Raw genomic sequence first — 21,174 nt, forward strand, 5'->3', positions numbered from 1 at the left:
ATCACTACAATAGTGCAATTGTCCCAAAAACTTTCCAGGAAGGGAGATGTCTTTAAGTGCTGGGTTTCTGCTTTAGCCTTTTCAGTGCAAAGTTACTTATTCAGGTCCTTCTACTTGATCTCCTTTAGTAAAGTCTGTTATGCATATTTCTGGAGGCCTTATGTGAAGTCATTAAAATAAGACACAAGATTCAGTCAGCCTATATTAAATCCTTGATACACGTTTTAGTGAGCTCGAGGTAGGAGGACCTGCTTTGTTTTTGCTGTATCTTTGTTTGGTTTATTAATTTCTCATGGATCTCCTACTACTTCGGTTTCATTCTTCTAAGAGAAGCTATCAGAACAATGATGGGGCCGGGCATGGTGGCTCACGCCTGTAATTCCAACAGGCGTGACAGGCCAAGGCGGGTGGATCACCTGAGTTCAGGAGTTGGAGACCAGCCTGGCCAATATGGCAAAACCCCATTTCTACTAAAATACAAAAATTAGCTGGGCATGGTGGTGCGCACTCGTAGTCCCAGCTACCTGGGAGGCTGAAGCAGGAAAATCATTTAAACCTAGAAAGTGGAGGTTGCAATGAGCCGAGATTGTGCCACTGAACTCCAGCCTGGGTGACAGAGGGAGAGTCCATCTCAAACACACACACACACACACACACACACACACACACACACACACACACAATGATGGGCAGACCAGTCCTATAATAGTTTTGTTGGCTTGTAATTTTTATTTATTTATTTATTTTTGATACAGTCTTGCTCTTATCACACAGGCTGGAGTGCAGTGGCACGATCTGGGTTCACTGCAACCTCCGCCTCCTGGGTTCAAGGAATTCTCCTGCTTGAGCCTCCTGAGTAGCTGGGAGTACAGGTGCCTGCCACCACACCCAGCTTTTGTAGTTTTAGTAGAGACATGGTTTCATCATGTTGGCCAGGCTGGTCTCAAACTCCTGACCTCAAGTGATCCACCTGCCTCAACCTCCCTACGTGCTGGGATTACAGGCATGAGCCACGGCACCCAGTGTGGCTTGTGATTTAAAGAGTGAAATATCAGATTTTAAACACAGAACAAGAAAACTGTTAGGGTCAACTCCCCCAAAATTTGAAATTTTCATCATTAGAGATGTGTTTGGTGGGACAGAAGCTTTGTTTAAAATCACTTCATCATATTATTTTCCACCATAGAGGGGACATTCTAGGCTGGTGAGAAGGAGCAGAGGCAGTTTTAGAAGGCAAGCCCAGGGCAAACTTAACTGAGTTCTTAGCAACACACGAATGTATTGAGTTTTTTCAGAGGACCTTCTGAACATTAAACATACTAAATATACCTAAGAAGAGACAAAGTTTATCAGGGTTTGACTCATCTTTGTCAAAATTAGCTAAAATTGGTCATGTACTATATAGTAAAGCTATTACCTATTCTAGTCAGTGCTGCCCAATGGAAATTTTGACAATAATAGAAACATTATACCTATGCTATTCAATAAGGCAGTCACCAGCACATGTGGGTATTGAACACTTGAAATGCAGCTGGCAAGCTGAGGAACTAAATGTTTACCTTTTTATTAAATGATAAATAATTTAAATTTAAATAGACAAATGTGGCTAGTGGCTATTGTATTAAATGGTAGCATAACTCTACCCAATCCCATATGATACAGATCAGAATGAAATAGACAAAGAAAGGTCTTGGGCTGGGAAGTACTGTGTTGGTCATCATAGCAGGGAGTCACACCTTAGAAAGTTTTTATGAAGCCAGATCTTTATTTTGAGGCTAGAAGTGACAAAATAGGCTCCTTTAGGAATAAGCAGTCCTATCTTTACCTAGATTTACTTTCTTTCTTCCCACTATATCGTTTGGTTTGTTTTTAATTCCTTATTTTTTCTTTTTCAGTTCTTTGACCATCAGTCTGTGACCTGCCCTTTCTCTTTACGTAAGTAAAAGTGATTTCTTAACTTTTTTAAAAAAGTGTTGGATTTAGGAAATTGTGGTCTTCATTGGCATATTTCCCAGTTGACTTTGTTGTGGTTTCTAGTGCTTCTGTAGTGTGTATTAGTGCCTTTTGTGTTTGGAGTCTATGCTGTTGGTGGTAATACTAAGTTGCTATATCCATGAGGGTGCAGAAAATACCAGAAGCCCAGACACTGTACTTCTGTAAAGGCTGCCCTTTACTTGGCTGCAGCTGCTGTTTGCAAAAGTCACTGCTCTTTTAAAGTATAGCTTACATTATTCAGCCAAACACCAGCAACAGTTGGGCCTTTGCTCCCCTGTCAATCATTGGGCAATTATGTATTCTTCAGTTATGTACCCATCCCTAGGTCCAATAGTTTTTAATTTTAACTTCCAGATCAGAGCTTCCATTTATTGACAAAATTTCTAATATCCCTTTACTAAGAAGTACAAGACTGTAAAGTAAATAGGCTAAACTTTTGTGCAAAATTATGAAGTCTACAGGGGAAAAAAAAGAAATCCCAGATTCACGTGTGCCAGAAGGTTTATAAAAGTACCACTCTTTTTTAGAAAAGGTGGAAAGGCATTTGGGGGGTAAAAAACCACTTAATTTTATATGAAAAAAAGAACATTAATTATTTAAAGTTCAAACCATCTGCACTGAATGAGTTTAAATAAATTTTATTTTGAACTGCTTGTAAGAGATTCTAGGCTAGTGAGCCCAAATAATCAAAATCACTTATAAGAGACAATAACCAAGAGATCCTACAGGTAGTGATAGTCACCTAATGTGATAAATAATTATCGGCATCCTCTGGCTGCTTCTCACTCTCTGGTGAGCATTGTCCCTTATTCACAACGTTGTATCTTGCTTCTCTCCAAGATATTTCCTGTATTATAATCATTTGCACGGAATGGAGATTCCCGTGGCTATTTTGTTTGTGTGTGCCTTCCACTAATATTCCTAGAAGATAGTGGCAAATATATTTAGGGAGGCAGAATCCTCCAAAGGATGCTAAGGCTAAAGTGTAACGTGACAGTTTATTTGACAGAGAAAGGAGATTGATTAAACTCCCCAAAGACTGGTGCTGTGTGTAATGCATTTATACAACAGGGGTGGGTCCTACCTGCCCCTGACAAGTCTTGTTATTCTCTATTTCAGTGTTGATAGAGTGGGTCTGTTAATGCTTTGGAGGATGTCAATATGCATGCTTATGGTTACCACTTTATATCTGCACAGCCCTCCCCTCAGTTACCTAGCACTGCATATTTCTAGTCCTCTGACTGGCAAATCATTTTTGTTACAGTTCTTTTGTGTAAAAACAGTTCACATAATAGCTCTGTGTTAGACAAGGCATTAATCCTCACATCACAGGGATGAGTCAGCACAGTGCACTCCTGCCCGCACGGCTCAGCTATTGTGACGTCAGTGCTATAGGGCGAGCCCCAGACACAAGCAGTACAGGGGACCTGTGTCACCAATTAGGAATTAAGGGGGAGACTTTGGAGATAAAACGTGTAGTTGAAAGGCTGTCTCTGGCTCAGAGGAAAATGTAAATCTGATTCTATGCTACATCAACCATCAGTCGCATAACTTCTAGAGATATTCTATTTTTTTAACCACACGTAAGGCTGGGGGAATGACCTATAATGAGCTGATAATTCATTCATATACCCATGACCTTGTCCTGTCCCTGGACCAGGCTTCATGTTTGCTTGTCTTGTTCCAAATCTTGAAGCTGCCCTCATATAAGCAGGGTGACGAGGCTTATGACAGCCCTACTGTGTTCAAGTACACCATAGACACAGTTGATGCCTCCAGGGTGGTGCCCCAGAGGCCCAGCAAAAGGAAAAGAAATGTCCTTTGAGAACAGATCAGAACATTATCTCCCCAGTGCTTCGACTCCAAGTGCCTCTTCAGTGGCCTCCTCTAAACAGGTACAGAATTCTGCTTGTTCGACCTTCTCTTCTTAGCAGTGCATTTAGTCCAGTGTCACAATCTGCATTTGACCTGGATTTCAATGGGAACCGAATAGCTCCCAGATATTGCCCCCAGAATTTTCCATTACATTACTGTTTAGCAGAAACAAAGAGGAACACTCCATAACCTGCCATGCTGCCTTAAAGCAGGTAGCACAGACTTACCTTATTTGGGAAACCTGGTTCTTATAAGTTAGGTCTCTCTACAATTCAGATTCAGATTTATTCTCAGGGCAATATCTTTCAGTATTGAATATTAAGTCTTGAAAAGGATGTTAATTTGCAGCCTTAGTGGCATTCTTTGTTAAAAAAGACATTCCTCCATCACAGAATTCATCCCTCACTCTTACTGTCACCCCAGCCAGTCACCAGTTCCTGCCATACCCATCAGAAAGTGCCTTACTGCTGGGATCTTCTGCCTTCATTAGATTGCTAATGGGCTCCTACTATGCTTATAAAAGTTAACACTACCACTTGGCTTCGTTTTGATTAATTATCATACACAGCTCTTTATTTAGTTTTCATTCAACAAACATTTATGGAAAGCTAGTCACTATGCTTGGTTCTGGAGACTCCAAGATAAATAAAAAATGCTTTCTTTTGTTAGAAATCTCACATTCTCATAGGGGACATAAATGAGTGAATAAAGACTATAACATGGTAGGCACTGAAATGCAGGTGTATACAACATAGTAAGAGGAATAAAGAAAGAGTGTCTACTTGCATGTGGAAAGGTGCCCAGTCTGGGTCTTAAAGTCAGAAGAGTAAACTGCAGTTTACCAGTTAGATATGAGAAAGTAGAGAGAGAAGGCGATCATAATCAAGAAAAAAATGTAAGACATTTACAAAATCAGGAGGCATTAAGTAGCAACGAGATCCAGAGGAGTGCATAGTTCGGTGTGACTGAAACATGGTGGTTGAGATTGGACTAGAAAGCAGGCAAGGGACCTTGCCTGCCATACAGAGGGCCATGTATGCCATGCAAAAGAGTTTGGACTTGATCCTGCAGACTCAAGGAGGCTTTGAAGAATTGTAAGCAGATGTATGTTTTAGAAAGAGCACTCTGGTGAAAGTGGAGAGGTTGGCTCAAAATAGGGAGACCAGGTCAAAGGTAAAAGCCATAGGCCTGAGTTGTGCAGTAGGGATAGAATGGAAGAAAGAGGCTATTTGATAGTGTTGAAATAGACATTAATCTTTGCATAATTCCAGCATATCTTGGCCTATTACATAACCTTTACCTTCTAGGAGAAAGGCTGATACATTGTGTGAAGTAAAATTTCAGACCAAAATGCATCCTTATGGAATCTTCAGCAAAGACCTCAATTTGAATATGACCTCACTTTGAGCTACTGCCCCCTGGTTACCAGGCTCAAGGGTCTCCTACTGTCCATAGTGAGTGTGGGGAAGGAGCAGGCAGATAAGCAGAAGACATTCTCAGTGTCCTGCTTTTCTCTTCTTTCACCTGAAAATGAAACGGTTTCTAAATAATGCCCCCCTAAAGTCAATCAATGCCCCAATTTCCTATCATTTTCTCATTGCTCCCTTTTTCTAAGCAAAATTTCCAAACCATTGAACTGAATTGCAACTTATGCACAGCCGGGTGTTGAAACAATTCAGTGTATTCATTCCTTCTCTCTGAATTAGAGTTCACCATAAGTGTGCTTTTCTCTTGTTCACTTTGGGCTGCCAGGACAATTTAAAGGAAATTTTCAACAGCTTATGTTTCATGTACTATGTTCTCTTTTGCAAATGGGAGGATATGCGTGGGTGTGTTTAAGTCTTCTCTATATTGCTTTCTGGAGAAAGGTTTGGAAAGATGAACAAGATGAGGAGTAGGGACCTATTGAAAGCCCAGGTCCCCCAGTGACCTGAGTGCAGAACGTAGGCTGGTGATCAGATGGTCAATTATGTGTTTGTCAAAACACAGTGGGCTGCATTCCAGGCTGCCAGCTTTGGAAGCCCAGCTTCTGCCAACCAAATGTCATCTGGGAACATGCAACACTGGGCACTGTGAAGGAGTTTGAAATAGACCATGCCACAGCCAACCTACTGCCAGTCTTATAGCACCAATATGGCATGCACAGCCGGGCCCCATGTTTCAGAGCTCAGGAATTCACTGTACTAAATTCAAGAGGTCAGATGGGTTCATGTTTTCAAAGCCTATGTTCTCTGCTTTGAACACTGTGACTTGCTCCTCAGCAATTTCCAAGGGATTTTTCCAGTCACATCTCTGTGGAAACCACTCTTTTTGTGATGGTTATAAGATCCTTGTAAATGTCCCAGAAGATAGGAAAAAAAAAAAATTGCTCTGACAATGACTGTGATTTCAACAGAGGGATTCCAACTCTTAGGAAATTACATTAAAGGTGGATAGCTTTTAAAATATCAGGAACCACCTTGGCAACTTATAAAAAGCAGAAGGGCTTTGCCTATTTTATAAAGTGATTTGCATATACCTGCATAAATAATGTCCCCACCTGTACTTTTATGCATTTAGGTTGAATAAATTAAATTTTGTGATCTTTAAAATATTCACTGTCTTTCATTGCTCAGACACCATCTTCAGGACCCTTCCTCCTCATTTCTTTTCCTAATGATAGGAGTGGCTACTTTTTTTCATTCTTTTGACTCATTCAGAGAATCAAAACACTCTGAGCACCAATCTACCTTAGCCAGGAATATTACCTCCCTCTGGTTGCATTTCTCTTAGCCTTTCTACTTATTAGACTGTGAGTTCCAGGTATTTTTAATAAGAGAAATAAAGTAAAATGTTACTAAGGTGACAACACAGCACAAGACAGAATTAAGCTTACTTACATATATATGTAACAGAGACAGAGAGAGAGAGAGAGAGAGAGAGTGTGTGTGTGTGTGTGTGTGTATACAGAGACTTGCACTGATACACATCTCAGCAACATACCCATAGTAGTAACCTTTTCTTTCTTTGACCACTGCACAACTTCTTCAGGAACCATCCAGCTACTAAGTCATTTCCATTTTACCTTGGGCCTTCAAATCAAAGCCTGGTCAGTAGGCCACCCTCACCCACATTCATCCTGTAAGGTGTTATTAAACACTTACTATGTACAAAGAATCATGTTTATTGGAGAGTTAAAGCATAAATATAGCATAAATACATGACTCTTTCTTGCTCTTAAGGAATTTAAAATTGAGTTAGGAAAAACAGTTATATTGTTGAATGTTGTGTATGCACATAAGATAATAAATGACTAAATTCCAAAAAAAAATAAAATGATATAGTACAGGAAGTACTATAGGGTTTCATTCATGAAAGAGAGGCTTGCAGGCTAGAAAGTTTCATGTAAAATTGATTCAGCTGAGTCTTGAAAACTGGCTAAAATGTAAAAAAGATGAAGAGAAAAAGAATCATATTCCAAGCAAAATCATATACCAAAGTGTTGGAATCTTTGAGGGGGCCCATAAATAGCATCACTCTTCCCCACTCGAATTCTAAACCTATTGAAAAATAAGACAAAAGAAATGATAGCTAGGGAACCAAAATGTTTATAAAGGTTGGTTGAAGAGCATAGCTTAGTGTAAAGGGGAAATGGGTTTGCTGCCTCTCTTCCCTTCAATCAAACCTTGCAAAAGCCCTCTCACCGGAAAATGCAGATCTGCATATGAGCAACACAAGCAGCGCTTTTCGAGGCCACTATCTTCTGCGGGTGAGAGTAGAAAAGGAAGGACAAAGAGGCTAAACTCCTGTGCCTACAAATTTGGATCGATCAGTTCCACCTAATTGAGAAATATAGGCCAAGGGCTGTCCCACCAATGGGATACTTTGCCTCCATGGGGAAGTATAAGTAGTGAGGCAAGAGGAAAGCAGTGTTTAGAAAACATCTGGAAACTAGGAGTAGGGAAGAGGCATTCTTACCAAAACTGACATCCACAGACTGGAAAACAAGAGGGGAAGTACTGAGTGAGATGAAAATGGGAAGCAGAGCCAAGAGGCTAAACAAGGCTCTCATCTGTCTGAGGGCATATACCTGGGTAGGAACCAGTAGTCCTACGGGTAATCCAAGATCTAAACTAAGAGCGCCTTTTCAGTGTTTCAAAGTTACAAGAATCAGAACCAGGGAAAATAGGCAAGAAATGAAGATAATGGATTAAAGCCTAATTAGGGAGAAAAATACAAAAACTCTAGTTTCTTGCTCAACTAATAATAGCAATAAGAAGTAACTATTGAGTGCTTGCCTTGCTTTAGATACTGGACGAAATACTTTTAATGGCTATCTGATTTAACCTTCAGAACTACTCTATGACGTAGATACTATTATAATCCTAATTATGCAAATCTGAAAACTGAGATTTAGCATTTGAGTTATTTTATAAGAACACCTAATAAATGATAGAGATAGAATTTGACTCCAGGACTGTGTCTTAAAAGCCTCAGCCAAATTTTACTAGACACAAAATTGAGTGTCTACTAAATGCTGAAGGTATGTATAATGGTGAGGAATACCAACATAGTCTCTCTCCTTCTGGAGCTTATAATCTGGGGAATGTAAGACAGATACTAAGCAAATGGTCTGAAAACATAACTTGTAATTATAAATGGTGCTTGCCACTACATATTAAAAGTACCATGCACTCCAAGAGCAAATATAAGAAGAGGATTTAACTGAGTCTGGAAATCCAGGAGAAGCTTCTCTGAAAGTGACATTTGAGATTACACCTGAAGGTTAAAAACAAAATGTAATGATAGATGGTGGAAGATGATTCCAGGCAGAGGGAAAAGTGTGGATGAAAGCCCCAAAGTTAGCTGCATAGAGAGAAAGCGGTGACTAGCAGCCCAGGTTGAGGTTGAAGAAATACGTAGGGCCTGATGATGCCAGGTCCTGGGTAGGCCATGTTAAGGATTTTTGTGTTTATCCTAAGGACAATAGAAAATCAAACTTAAGAAGGAGTGTAGCATGATCAGTGTTGTTTTTAAAAGGTAAACTTTGGGGCATTTATCCCAGAGAGATGGAAATATAACCATACAACAATTGTATGTTATGTTACACCAATGTTCATAGCAGCTTTGTTTGTAATAGCCCAAAAGTGGAAAAAAAAAAACAAAAAAACACGAAATTATCTTGAGCGGGTCAGTGGTTAAGCAAACTGTTCCATACCATGGAATACCTCTCAGCACTAAACAGAATAAATTATTGATACACACAATGACTACTTTTAATCACAAGGGTATTACATTGAGTGAAAAAGCTAATCTCAAGATTATGTACTGTTGTGATTCTATTTATATAGCACTCTTGAAATGAAAAAATATATAAGGATAGAGAACATACTTGTGGCTGACAGAGTTAGGGAGTTGGGGTAGAAATGGAGGTGAGTGTTGCTATAAAAGGGTAATGCAGGGGATTTTTTGTGATGGAACCTCCCTGTAGCTTGACTGTGGTAGTATTCATGAGTGTGTGCATGGAATAAAATTACACAGGACTAAATATACACACACATACTCATGTGCATATAAAACTGGTGAAACCTGAGTAAGGTAGATGGATTGCACCAATGTTAACTTCCTGATTGTAATATTGTACTATAGTTATATAAGATGTTACCACTGGACAAAACTGGATAAAAAGAATAACAGATCTCTCTGTATTATCTCTTACAACTGCATGTTAATCTAAAATTATCTTGAAATTAAAAATTTTAAAATATATATCAAGGTAGATTAACTTTGGTAAATAACTTGGAAGAATCAAAAATGGATATGAAGGAACCAGTTTGGGAGTTATTCCAGTAGACCACACAAGAAGTAGACTATGGTAGTGACAGTAGAAATAGGGGAAGACAGATGGAACTAAGAGATAATTCAGAAGTAAAATATTCCTGGATTTTTTCATGGTTGGTTATGTGAGATAAAGGAGAAAAGTGGCAACAATGACTCCTGGTTTGGGGCTTATCAAACTATGTGGAGGACAATGCCATTCGCAGTTACATGAAACATCAAAGAAGAGGTGGAGTGGAGGGAAGTTTGTAAGCTCTGTTTTTGAGATGTTGAGTGTGAGGTGCTTTTGATGGATAGATAGTCAGTAAATTGTACAGGTGTTTATATACATAAAACTGGAATTCAGAAGTAACATGAAGGCTGGAGATATATTAATTAGGGGTAATCAACATATAGTGGTAAATGAATCTGTTGGCATGAACAGCGTTGCCTAGGGACAGGGTTAGATTGGGAAGAAGGCCTAAACTGAGACTTGAAGAGCTCTTACTATTTGATCCACTGGTAGAAAAAAATGAGGCCATAAAACCCCCTCAGAAGGAGCCACTAAGAAGGTGGCAGGAAAATCAGAAAACACAGGCACAGAAGCCAAGAGAGTGCATCAAAGGTAGTAGTCGGTGATGTGAAATGTTACTGAGCAATCAAGTAAGTTAAAGACTAACAAATATATATTGCATATATTAATTTTGAGCTTATAGTTGACCTCAACAAAAGCTGTTTTTTTGAAGTAGTCAAAACAGTAGCTTGTTTACAATGGGATGAGGTGAGAGGGAGAAGTGAAGAAATAGCAAATGTGGGCAACTCAGAAGTTGTGCTGAGGAAAGGAAAATGAGCTAGTATAATATCTTGAGGGGGCAAGTGAAGTCAAAAGAAGGTTTGAAAAACATGGAAACACTAGTATTTTTGTATTTTCATGGGAAGAATATGGTAGAGAGGAGAGATCCAGTGTGCAGGAGAAAGAAGAGCATAAGATGACTGGTAGTGTAAGATGACTGATAAGGCTAGAGAGATGGAATCCTGAGTATAAGAGGAGAGATGGAAGGAGGGACACCTCTTCTATTATTGTAAAAAAGGAGGAGTAAAGGAAAGGAGCCCATGTGTAGACTTGGTACTGAAAGGTTAAGAGGTTTCCCAAATGATGGCCACTAAGGACCAAGATCCTGCTAAGTGGGGAGGAGATTTAAAGAAGGTAGAGATTTGAAATCATTCTTGAGACATATGGGACAGCAAGTTGACCAGAGATATACAGTCGGACTCTCCTTGGCAGTGTGGAAGGTGCAGATGAGCCTGGCGGGTTGATGTTGATACCTGTCTGCCCTGTCACGAGATTTTCTCCAGCAGTTTGGGAACCAAGGTGCAAAATCAGAGGAAATGAATTCGAATTAGGATACTGTTTCACCTAGCATTTGTGAAAAGGCATTAGGCGTTTAGCTTCTTGTTTTGGTTCTAGCTGAGACCAGTAAGGAAGGGCAATGAAAGGACTTAGTTAAATTCTCCAAGCATCTGTTGAGTACATTGTATCAGGCATTGCGTTTGGTACAGAAAATACAGAGGTGTGTAAGAAACCATCTATGCCTTCAACTAGCTCACAGCCTAGGGTGGTTTGTAGGCTGACATCTGGTCCAAAACACCAGGAGCAGGCAATTGAATAACCTTTGCAAAGACCAAGAGACCTACATCATTGCTTTTTTTTCTTAATGCCTGTCCTTTTTTTTCTTATGCCTTTTTTTCCTCTGCCCTGTCCTCACAATACGCAGTTTTTGTGTTTTGTTTTTGTTTTGTTCTGTTTTTTACTTTCTAAAAAAATATCCAAGCCTTATTGCCAAGCCTCTAATATGCATCATACATGTATGAGAGACAACTCTGATTTCACCCATTATCATTTTGCTAAAATACGATCATTTAGAAACAATTAGATCATCTACTTAAAGTGTGGTATTGGTATAGTGTGAATTGTCTCTAAATGTTAAGAGCTGACATCTAACTCTACAGAAAAGCTGTTTATTTAAGAGGGAGGGAGACAGGAAGTGTAGATAGGTGAGAGAGGGAACAAGGGAAGACAGAAGGGAGGGATGGAAAGAAGGGGGAGAAAGTGGGCCTAGTGCAGTAGCTCATGCCTGTAATACCAGCACTTTGGGAGGCCGAGTGGGCAGATTACGAAGTCAGGAGTTCAAGACCAGCCTAACCAACATAATGAAACCCTGTCTCTACTAAAAATACAAAAAGTTAGCTGGGTGTGGTGGCAGTCGCCTGTAATCCTAGCTACTTGGGAGGCTGAGGCAGGAGAATCGCTTGAACCTGGGAGGCAGAAGTTGCAGTGAGCCAAGATCATGCCACTGCACACCAGCCTGGGAGACAGTGCGAGACTCTGTCTCAAAAAAAATAATAAAACGGGAAGAAAGCATATTAACTACAGAAGATCTTATGTAGCAGCTCATCCTTGTTTGTTATTCAAGGGAAATCCCATTTAACATGAATAAATAATCCTTCATGCCTAATGGTGATCTACACTATCAGCCTCCAAAAACAGCTTCCAGACCTAAAAACGTATCAGGGTACTATAGATTAACTGTGAATTCCAGGTGCTGACAATGCAAGAGAAGATTTGAAGAGGGTCTGAAGGAGGGGAAGTTCCTAACTTCCAATAGAAAAGGAATATTCACTCAGATTTATTTTAAGCATTATAAAATGATATCTTAGAAAGAGGTGGTGGCCATGATGGCTTATCTTTGTTTGGGCACATTCCATTCTGTGAGATCCCCTTTAGGAAGTGATATTAGGGCCATTTGACTAAAAGCTAAATTGCAGATACATCTGGGATAAAATTTGGCAGCTGTTGAGCAAAACAGCTATTTTTAAAATATTTACTTTTTTCATGATTCTATAATGCACACTTATTGTGAAATATTAAGAAAGTATAGAGTAAGGGAAAATATCTATAATTCCACTACACAGAAACAACTATTATTAACAATTTTTTACATCTCCTTCTAGTCTCTTCTCTAGATTTTAACATAACTGAGCATACATTGCATGTATACAATTGTATCCCATTTTTAACTCAATATTATATAATAACTTCCTGATATAATTATAAACTCTTTATAAATATCACTATAACATCTGAATGATACCCTATCACATAAAACCTCTCAGAATTTACCTAGCTATGCCCCGGATATAAATATTTGGATTATATTCACTATTTGAAATTTTATATTTTAAAATTCTTTAGAACTATGATGTACATCTCAAATTGTCAAAACTTGGAGGAAATTTGAGGCAGACAGTGATATCACCCTATTAATAGTGCTAGTTAGTGATCGCTAATGACTATAAAAAATCATATTGGAATTTTTAAGTATTTATTGAAGCTTTTAGGGAAGCTCTTTTTCCCCCAAAAGTAAAAGTTCTAATTTTCAGTTCTAAAGAGTATACATTTAGTTTTGTTTGAATTTGTTGCATTGATAGTATTTATAAAAAGTAAGGTTAAATTCCTTTAAGATCTCACAGCCCAGAAATAATCATTATTAATAACTTAGGAAATATTATATTTCCATACAGTCCTGTTTATCAGTCCCTTTTTCTTTCTCTTTGTCTTTCTTCTTCCAAACTGAAAGGACAAGTTACTTGCTGTTTTGTATTCAACTCTTTTCACTTAACATTGTAATAGGCATTTACCATGTTAATAAATATAGAGCTACATTATCTTTTGACAGCAACATTGTGCTTCAGTATATAGATAATTTATTGACTCAATCACTTACTGATGGACAGTTGGGAATTTGGAACTTTCTTCTTACTAAACTATGCTACCCTAACTATATGCACATACACGTGTACACATGTTTTAAAGTACACTTACATAACTATTTCCTTAGGATCAATTAATTATAGTGGAACTGCCAAAGTAAAATGTATATATTACCAAACTGTCCTCTAGTATCGGTTAATATCTTCACCACCCAAAAAAGAGACTGCCATTTCTCTGCATCCTCACTAATTCTATAATTTTCAATGGTAATTTTTGCTATATACATGAATATTTTCATACTGGAGGTGTGAGATACATTTTTCACTCATGAAACCAAAGCCTGAAAACATGTGTGTGTGTGTGTGTGTGTGTGTGTGTGTGTGTGTGTGTATGTGTGTGTGTATAATTGCTATGGTAGAAAATAGTTTTTTAAACTAGGAAACGTATTTGTGATATATTCCTAATATTTTAAGAATAGCTATAAATCAATGATGAAAGGATGAATAACAGTAAAAATTTGGAAACAACAAATGAGCAGTCTAACAAGTTTGGTTGCTTCGTCTCATTCTTTACTGCAAAGGCAGTGATCCCTAAAGTCCTCCAAGGCCACCTTAGGCTCTGCTTCTTATGCTCTGATGGCAACACCTACCCTCACTGCCCTTGGGGGGAGTGGGGAAGCAAAACACCATCAGAGACCTATGAAATTTCTGGGCTGGGTGGGTGTGGTAAATATTCACCTGGTTACATACATTTATGTTTATTTGGCATCACATCCTCAAAGGGCCAGGCTCACTCACATGAATGCAAAAATTATCATCAGCAGCACTCTGCCATCAGACTCCAGAATCAGTAAATTATTGGGAAGGGAAAAATACATACTGGCAACATTGCCTGATCCATGTCTCCTGGGCAGGATTGACACTATTCTTCTACCAGATGTAGAGATTTCTGGATGTTCTCATAAATAAAGTGCTAGAGGCCACATCGTCACCGTCCTCCATTCTTCCCCTCTCTCTGATTCCCATGTGTATTACTAATACTTAATGAAGTGGAGTATTTTTCAGCAACTTCAGGGAAAGTGAAAGATGCTAGAGAATTGGAAATGCCACACTGACAGCATCCCTCAGCCTCTGCAGTGCAAACTGTGACAGGGCATCTTCCCTGTGTTCTGGGACAGGGAGTATCTGGGTTCTGGGAGTGAGTTTCTCGAGTCCTCCCAAGGGTCAGGAGTTGTACATAGCTGTTCTGGGTGGTAATTGGAGCATTTCTTGAGCACAGAAGTTCATTTGCAGATGGTAAGGGATGACATGCTCTGGGGCATTTTCCCCCTCTTTGGCAGAAAATCATGGACATGAAAGTCACGTGTGTCTTAAATCCTTAGGCAGTGTCCAGAAAGGAAGCAAAAGAGAGGCAAACATGTTAAAGGGTCTAAGAAGTCCCTTCAGGCTAACTGCAAGCTAAGGAGAATGGTTGGAACCAGGCATAGGAAACAGCTTATTCTTTACCTGATCAGTAAAGCACCTCTTGAGGTGAGCACATATGGTTATGAGCCAGGCCTTAGTGCTGCCAGCAGTGCCCTTGGAGACCATGCCATTGACTCAGTGTACCTAGGGCTCAGAGTGCCAAATGTCTCACTTTCTTAATGATGCTCCTAGAAAACTTCACATATTATCCACAAGCTTCTGTAATATAGTTTATACTCAGAAGCTGGGGTTCAGGGGGGATTTAAAATGTTATATATACATGTACATATATATAATATATGTATGTCTATGTATATATGGTGTATATCTTCCACACACACACACACACACACATCCCACTTATTTAAGGAGCCATTCTACTAGGACACTTGCAGAGGCATCTTGTACAAGAAGTCTTTGCAATGATAAAATTAAGGGTTTTTTTTCTTTAATCAGGTTCTTTTACGTAGTCTCTTTCTGTAGTCCCTGTATTATTCCTCCTTTCTTCTAATGTGTGGATATTGAAGATAGATCAGGCATACCCACCTTGCCCTTTCTCCAAAGAATCATTTCCAGATATTTATCTAAACAAGTCAAGTCACTTTACCTCTCACACTTTGATTGGCTAAAATGGATTCCACCTTTAATCCCTCATAAATTTCTACTTTTTGATACATAGAGAATAATTCTCACCTCTAATTTAAAATTAACCTGTACTTTGGGTGAGAGAACCATATGTCTCATGAAAGAACATGAGTGAGAGGTACATCTAAATCTTTTAATAGTAGCCTTCAGTCTAGTACTTATAAGCTACTCAAGGACACTTAAGAAAAGTAATGAAAAGTCTTCAGTCAAAATAATTTTCTGGGATTTTTTTCTATGCTTTTTCCATCACCACTATGCTTGAATAATCTTCACTACATTGGTTCTTCACCAATAGCTTTCATATAGTCCTCTACCAGTTTTACAGTACCTTTCGTTAGGATTAGGAAGAATCCTAACACTCTTTAGCTTCCTCAATAAGCATGCACTAAATCTTTTGACAGGATGTCTGTACACTATCTATGTACTTAAAAAGAACCAGTTTCTTCATCATTATATTACCACCAGTCATTAACATTACTCATCTAGAATAGGTACAGTGGCAAGCCACCTCCTAGCAACCTGTGTGTTTGCCACTCCATCCCAAACCTCTGATACATTTAGGAAAAAAAAGTTTTAGACGTGTAGGACAGCATTCCAGAAAACAGTTTTAAAGATCTGAATCTTAGGGCAGGAATTCACACACACACACATGCATGCACGTACACGCATGCACACACACACAGACACACACACACACTTATTGACCACCATCATTTGCAGATGTTTTTAATTTAATCAGCAAACAACTAGAGCTAAAACACTTTGAAATATTCCTTTTGAGACATTTTGATGTTGGATTCTTGCTAATTCCTTCTTAGAAAATGAGGGATTACATTTAAATGTCAAATAAATGCTTGTACCTAATGTCTTAGTCCATTTATGCTGCTACAACAAAATACCTGAGACTGAGACTGGGTAATTTAAAAACAACAAAAACTTATTTTTCATAGTTACGGAGACTGGGAAATTCAGGATTGAGGCACTTGCAAATTTGATGTCTGCTGAAGGCCTCTCTGCTTCCAAGATGACACCTCTTTCTGTATCTTCATATGGCAGAATGTGGAAGAGAAAAAGGGAGAGAGACAACTCCTTCACACCTTTTTTTGTACTTTAAGTTCTGGAATACATGTGCAGAACATGTAGGTTTGTTACATAGGTATACACGTACCATGTTGGTTGTCTGCATCCATCACCCCATCTTCTACCTTAGGTATTTCTCCTAATGCTATACCTCCCCTAGCCCCCACCCAACAACAGTCCCCTGTGTGATGTTCCACTCCCTGTGTCCATGTGTTCTCATTGTTCAACCCCCACTTACGAGTGAGAACATGCTGTTAACTCAAGATGGATTAAAGATTTAAATGTAAGATCTAAAACCATAAAAACCCTACAAGAAAACCTAGGCAATACCATTCGGGACATAGGCATGGGCAAAGACTTCATGGCTAAAACACCAAAAGCAATGGCAACAAAAGCCAAAATAGACAAATGGGATATAATTAAACTGAAGAGCTTCTGCACAGCAAAAGGAACTATCATCAGAGTGAACAGGCAAACTACAGAATGGGAGAAAATTTTTGCAGTCTACCCATCTAACAAAGGACTAATATCCAGAATCTACAAATAACTTATACAAATTTACAGGGGAAAAAAAAAAAACATCAAAAAGTGGGCGAAGGCTATGAACAGACACTTCTCAAAAGGAGACATTTATGCACACCTTTTATATAAGGGCACTATGCCATTCATGAGGGCTCTGCTCTCATGATTTAATCACCTCCTAAAGACTCCACCTCTTAATACTATCACATGGGAAATTAAATTTCAACATATGAATTGTGGGGTGGGGCACATTCAGAGGATATCATTTAGTAAGAAATTAATGCATATTTTTTTACTGTTGTAATAAAATAATCTTTCATGAAGTTCAGCATCACTCATCTCTACTCAAGTAGTGACCAAAAGTGGAGATATTCTTCAGAGAGGAGACAGCAGCTCTATGGGTAACCCCCCATATAGATGCAGACTTGGAAACCGGAAAGGATTGCCAGTAAAAGCACCAGAAGAACAACCAAGAGATATGTGCACCTTATCTACACCAGCCACCCTAAAATGAGTTAGGCTTTACTTAAGATGGAATAAAAAGCATGCACTCTAGATAGTCATCCATTTCTAGGATTGTGAAGGGGGTTTAGTTTCCTCTCATTTCTTAGCAAAATGATTTTTGTAAAAATAAGTTGGTCTAAGAAAAAAAGATTTCTCCATACCACAGTTGAATTATTTCATGGGAACAGTATACCCCTTTGGCAGACTACATTGACTTTCAGACCAACCTGCGGATCCAGGGAAAATAGACTGAATGACCTCGGCAGGGGGCAGAGTTGGGGCCAGTTGTATGCATGAGTCCTTACTGTCTTCCAAAAACTACCAAATCAGTCCTTTATTTCCTGCCTCAACAATCGGCATTGACAAATTTAAGAGATCAAAGTTCCTTTTAAGGCCTGAGCTATTATATTATTATATAGGGATTACTCCTAGATCGGCTACAGTTACCTTTGTCTGTGGTCCAGGGCCTGAAAGCACTACCATACCCATGTGTGTGCGTACACACACACACACACACACACACACACACACACACACACACGTCTATTGATATGAGCTTTTATCCTTCCAATTCCTATTAGATGCATTACAAATCTGCCTATAATGGGGCCTCTCTGCATTCCAACAGAAATATTTCTGGAGCTCTCCTGGCTCCCACAACGTTTGCTGGGTGCACATTTAATATGTTTTAGCTTTACTGCCTGAAGATGGAATCAGGGACATCTACCTGCACATGACAGTGCTTTGGCTCTTGCAGTTGCAGAACTTAATGTATGTATCAGTAATGAAAATCTTAATTAAGAAAGCTGCATCATTGTCCATGAACACTCATTTTTCTCCCCCTGCAAAGCCCTTTGTGTATTGCAGTATATACCTGGTCCAGACAGACAGAGCCCTCGAAGAGCTTGTCTGGCAGATCTTCTCTTGATTATTAACAGCTAGCGAATGACAAAGTCTCGCTCTCCTTTTGTCTTGAAGCTGAGGCTTGGAACAGCAGAGCACACAATGTACTGTAGGGTTTGTTTGTGTTTTTTTAAACCTGCTTTTATTACGTTGGTGGGTTTAAAAATCCGACAGTGTTGATCAAAACTAATTTAGGTAACTTAGAGTTGCCAAAACACTAGCAGATGCATATTTACACATATACTCTCAGAAAAATGTAATTTTCCATATAGAAACAATGCACAAACATAAGAAGGAACAATTTTAATCTGTCTGCCCATGTTTCTGGTACCTTTGGCCTCCAGTACTTAAAGGCTGCAATGTCCTCACATATGTGACCTTAACAGTTACTTCTTTCCCTGTGCCAATGTGCATGTGCCAATTTGTCATTTGTGCAGAGTAAGAAGCTTTGGAAGATGGAATGACTTTATGCAGACAACTAACAGTACCCATAAAAATTGCAAGAGTTACTAAGTAGGTCCTTTGAACTTTAGTTGAACTAAAGTTCAAAGGACCTACTTAGTAACTCTTGCAATTTTTAAAAAGGTGGCCTATAATTATGTTTATAGAACAATGCCCAATTGTGATATTTTAATAATGCCCACATCATAATTCCCCAAATGAAAAGTTAATCAACTTAAAATTCTCTTAAAAGCTTCAAAGCATTTCACTCTTCACAAGTAGCAACTCCTACCATTAAGTCTATGACCTCGACCCATGTCCTACATGATGAGGAGAAAGACTCATGTTCTCAGTCACTTATATATAGTTCAGTCTTCTGCATTTTCTAACTTTCTGGTCTACAGTGTTAGCCAGTTACTGGTAGAACCATATAAATAATTGAATTCGATTCTGGCCATATACTTATATGATACTTTCTACTGGAATAGGATATATTTACTTAAAGAAGGTCTGGTAGTAAATACTTATGATCTGTCTTCTTCTTGCTGTACCTATACTGTCCTCAACCAAGAGGGGAGCAGCCATGCTGTCTCATGTGGTAATGGTATGCTGCTTATTCATTCTCCTTAAAAGTTTGCATGCTTTAGCTTATTTATTTTCAAAATCACTATAAATAATGGTCAGTTTTCTGCATATCTGAAACAAGAAAAAATTTGGATAAATACTCTTTCTGGGTTTCATGAAAGATATGAGGAAGACATCATTATGGGAAAATTATTTTCAAATAGTCTGATTTATTAAAATCTCCTGATTGCACTCATAGCGTGTTTCATTAAGGTTAAATATGAAAAGTAAAAATAGACTTATGTTATGAAACTAGAACCACAATGAGAAGGTAAAAGAGACACTGTCAAGGGTCTTCACTGCTAGATAGGAAATATTGTGAACAGGTTGTTTTACACTGAAAACGTTTCCTTTTTAAGAACCATCTGACTAATACTGCCATAAATCCTAAAGCAACTGTGAAGTAATGGGCCTATATATATATGCTGCAGGTCTATAGTATAAGGCATGTACGTAGTAAGCTCTCAATAAATGTTTGAAGAATGAACAAATGAATAAATTATGAATGAATAAGATAAAGAATGAATTGTATTGGCATTTCAAGGACTAAATCAGAAAATCAGTTACTGTTCTTAATTTTTAAAAGTCCTTGATTAGACGTTAGAGGTCTGCTGAATTTCTAGACCTAGGTCTAAAACTTTCCAAACAATAAACTACTTGAAGAATTATGAAGAATCTTAAGCTTTAAAATTTTATTGGGTATTTTCTACCTCTGGAACACATACATACTTCCATGTATGTATGTAAACAGTTACTGGATCAAATTTAAAGTATACTTTCTACTGTGAGTCATGAATAAAAATATTTCAAACCCACCCAAAAAAATAAAAAGAATTGTGTAGATTAAGATAATATCTTCTTGGTTTGCTTAAAATTTAAGAATGGCTAGACCCATTAAAAATGACAGGCTTTCTTTCTTTATCTATCAGGTAACTCAGATTTGGCCACCATTCTGCTAAGTGGTCTTCTCACCCCTTCTTTGGAGTGTCTTCTAAATGCAATGTGAAATTGGGGGTGGAGAGCAGTTACATATAGTTTACTCACTATGGTGACTGGTCTTTTTTTTTTTTTTTTCGTGTCTGGTCTTCTCAATGTTGTCTCTGGTCTTTAGTTTTCTGTCCATGTAGATCCCTGATGTGTCTTCCTTGTCCCAGCTCCAAGACCTCCTCAAGTCTCAGGCTTCTTTGTCATGTCTTCCTTGCTCTGGGCCCTTGTGGGTCATGCTGGGGCATGGTGACCCTGTGAGGCTATCTTAGGTCCATAGTCCTAGACACCCGGCTGCAAAGACATCTTCCTGCTCCCACATCATGAATGTGTTTACCCTCAGACCCAAGCCTCACCCTCCCCTTGCTCTACGACAGAGTGGCTCTATGACATATCAGCTGGATTCCAAATTGGATTTGGTGCTTGTGAGACATTAGTGAGTGACAAGAGGGTCAGTAGAAGGGATAAACCAGAATTTTCCCCCACTGTTCTTTGCATCATCATCATCACCAGCTACATTTCCTTTGTGATTTACTCCCTCTGAACAAGCCTGCTGTGACTCTAGCTTCC

The 21,174-nt window shown here is 38.7% G+C and overlaps 1 protein-coding gene across 4 annotated transcripts in view; it reads left to right on the forward strand.

Annotated features, from left to right (window-relative positions):
• The window catches only part of ZBTB20 (zinc finger and BTB domain containing 20), a 796,445-nt gene that overhangs the window by 623,718 nt on the left and 151,553 nt on the right, over window positions 1–21,174 (forward strand). For all 4 annotated transcript variants that reach the window (XM_032299329.1, XM_032299328.1, XM_032299331.1 and 1 more), the window contains one exon: window positions 1,896–1,935. The gene's annotated coding sequence lies outside the window, so the exon portion shown is untranslated. The remainder of the gene's footprint in view (window positions 1–1,895; window positions 1,936–21,174) is intronic.

Source organism: Sapajus apella, unplaced genomic scaffold, assembly GCF_009761245.1.
Source record: "Sapajus apella isolate SASKATOON/1434 unplaced genomic scaffold, GSC_monkey_1.0 scaffold40, whole genome shotgun sequence".
Classification (NCBI taxonomy): Eukaryota; Metazoa; Chordata; class Mammalia; order Primates; family Cebidae; genus Sapajus; species Sapajus apella.